Genomic DNA, 2,694 nt, shown 5'->3' on the forward strand with positions numbered 1-2,694 from the left:
AGTTGGTTGTTGATCATTGCTAGAAAGCCATTTTTATGTCTTGCCATATATTTTCAAGTAGATTTAAGTCAAAACTGTAACTAGGGCACTCAGGAACATTCACTGTCTTCTTGGTAAGCAACACCAGTGTAGATTTGGCCTTATGTTGTAGGTTATTGTCCTACTGAAAGGTGAATTTGTCTCCCAGTGTCTGTTGGAAAGAACACTGAATCAGGTTTTGCCTGTGCTTACAGCTTAGCTGTATTCTGTTTCTTTTTATCCTAAACTCCCTAGTCCTTGCCAATGACAAGCAAACCCATAACATGATGCAGCCACAACCATGCTTGAAAATATGGAGATTGGTACTCAGTAATGTGTTGTATTAGATTTGCCCCGAACATAACACTTTTTTTATTCAGGACAAAAAGTTTCTTTGCCACATTTTTTGCAGTATTACTTTAGTGCCTTGTTGTAAACAGGATGCATGTTTTGGAAAATATGAATTCTGTACAGGCTTCCTTTTCACTTTGTCATTTAGGTTAGTATTGTGGAGTAACTACAATGTTCTTTAGGTTAGTATTGTGGAGTAACTACAATGTTGTTGATCCATCCTCAGTTTTCTCCTATCACAACCATTAAACTCTGTAACTGTTTTTAAATCACCATTGGCCTCATGGGGAAATCCCTGAGCAGTTTCCTTCCTCTCCGGCAACTGACTTGGGAAGGATGCCTGTATCTTTGTAGTGACTGGGTGTATTGCTATACCATCCAAAGCCTAATTAATAACTTCACCATTCTCAAAGGGATATTCTGTGTCTACCAATCGGTGCCCTTCCGGGTCTTTGTAGTTGAACCTCCCGGGTCTTTGTAGTTGAATCTGTGCTTAAAATGTCCTAATCGATTGAGGGAACTTACAGAAAAATGTGGGGTAAATAGATAGGAGTAGTCATTCAAAAATCATGTTAACCACTATTATTGAACACAGAATGAGTCCATGCAATTTATGTGATTTGTTAAGCACATTTTAACTTCTGAACTTATTTAGGCTTGCCATGACAAAGGGGTTGAATATTTATGGACTCAAAACATTTCAGCTTTTCTTTTTTTACATTTTCTATTCCACTTTAACATTATGGGTTATTGTGTCTGTGACACAACATCTCAATTTAATAACAAAATGTGGAAAAAGTAAAGGGATGTGAATACTTTCTGAAGGCTGTGTGTGTGTGTGTGTGTGTGTGTGTGTGTGTGTGTGTGTGTGTGTGAGACTGCGACTGCACACAGCAGACACATACTTTTGACTCAGTCACAAAGACACAAGGCAATGATGAAAAGCGGGAAAAAAGAAAATAAAAGCTCACACTTGTCTTGTTGGGATTTCCCAGTTAACCTATTGGATTGAGTTGCTCAATACTGACAGCTCTGGCTGTATCTCTATTGCAGAGCCTTTAAATATCTCTGTTGCAGAGCCTGCAATATCTCTATAGCACGTGTATACTGCCATTCCTCAGATCTCCAAGCCCTTGGTAGCATGTATCGCAACTCACCCAAAGTGATCCTCAGCAACCATTTATTATTTATTACAATGGGGAAGTACAGGTAACTGCCACAATAAAGAAAACACCAACATAAAGTGTCTTAATAGGGTGTTGGGCCACCAGAACAGCTTCAGTGCACTTTGGCATAGATTCTACAAGTGTCTGGAACTTTATTGAAGGAATGCAACACCATTCTTATATGTGAAATTCCATAATTAGGTGTTTTGTTGATGGTGGTGGAAAATGCTGTCTCAGGTGCAGTTACAGAACTCTCATAAGTGTTCTTTAAACCCCCTATGCTTCTTTGAGACCGCTCTCTGTCTCTGAGATTTGGTTAATTTAGCAGACACTCTTTTTCAGTTCTCTTCTAGCCATGGTAGCCAAAATAATGAGCAACTGTGCATTTTTCTACATGACCCTGAGCATGACGGGATGTTAATTGCTTAATAAACTCAGGAACCACACCTGTGTGGAAGCGCCTGCTTTCGATATACTTTGTATCCCTCATTTACACACGTGTTTCCTTTATTTTGGGAGTTACCTGTATGTGGGACACAATGTCTGACCCCAGTTTTCCAATTGCCTTTCTGCTCCCCAGGTCATCACTTAGTTCATCCCTGGCCATTAAAGATCAGACCGTGATGCGTCCATTAAGGCTGAGGTAGTAACGAAAGGTCAGAGGTCACTAAGCAGGTCACTGGGCATGCTCTGTACTTAGGGAGTGTGATGATTGACGTGTGTGTGTTTTTTGCTGTTACCATCAACAACAACCCCAAATGCTCCCCCAATGTGTTCCAACAATAGCCAAACCCTTACTGTCCTAGTCATTGGCACTAGATTCCGCGAAACCAAGTTCACACAAAAACACACACACATTTGTTTGTGTTTAACACGTTACAGGGGTCTGAGAGCAGTCAGAGGGTATCAGACACACATGAGAGTGATTAGTAATTTAGAGGAATCCATGACTGTGTTCCCTCCATGCTGCAACCCCGCGGGATAGAGAGCGAGATTAGGGAGAAAGAGAGGATGAGAGTGCATAGGCTGTCAATGGGCCTTTTCTCGGCACAAGCTCACTCGGTGGGTGGGCGGGTTCTGCTCTATATTTCTACATTTGTACTCTGAGCTTATTTACAAATACTGTAGTTTTCCTTCCACCACACACACACACACACAC

The sequence above is a fragment of the Oncorhynchus tshawytscha genome, linkage group LG03 (assembly GCF_018296145.1).
Source record: "Oncorhynchus tshawytscha isolate Ot180627B linkage group LG03, Otsh_v2.0, whole genome shotgun sequence".
Lineage (NCBI taxonomy): Eukaryota > Metazoa > Chordata > Actinopteri > Salmoniformes > Salmonidae > Oncorhynchus > Oncorhynchus tshawytscha.